Below are 233 nucleotides of genomic sequence, written 5' to 3'. Positions count from 1 at the left end.
TTACCTTTTTAGCTGTGAATGTTTAAAAGACAAACAACAAAGGGCCCCCACAAAAATACCAAATAATAAACTGCCGCTCAACACCAACATAAAGTCAAACACCAGCTGCGTATACACCCCACACACACACACAGATATATATTTATATATTATGTTTATATTTATTTATTTATTTATTTGTTTATTTATTTATTTATTTGTTTATTTATTTATTTATTTATTTATGTACAAAT

Source organism: Eimeria mitis, genomic scaffold (assembly GCF_000499745.2).
Source record: "Eimeria mitis Houghton genomic scaffold, Emh_scaff4759, whole genome shotgun sequence".
Taxonomy (NCBI): Eukaryota; Apicomplexa; class Conoidasida; order Eucoccidiorida; family Eimeriidae; genus Eimeria; species Eimeria mitis.
The sequence above is the reverse complement of the archived record's forward strand: the minus strand, read 5'-3'. Positions refer to the sequence as shown.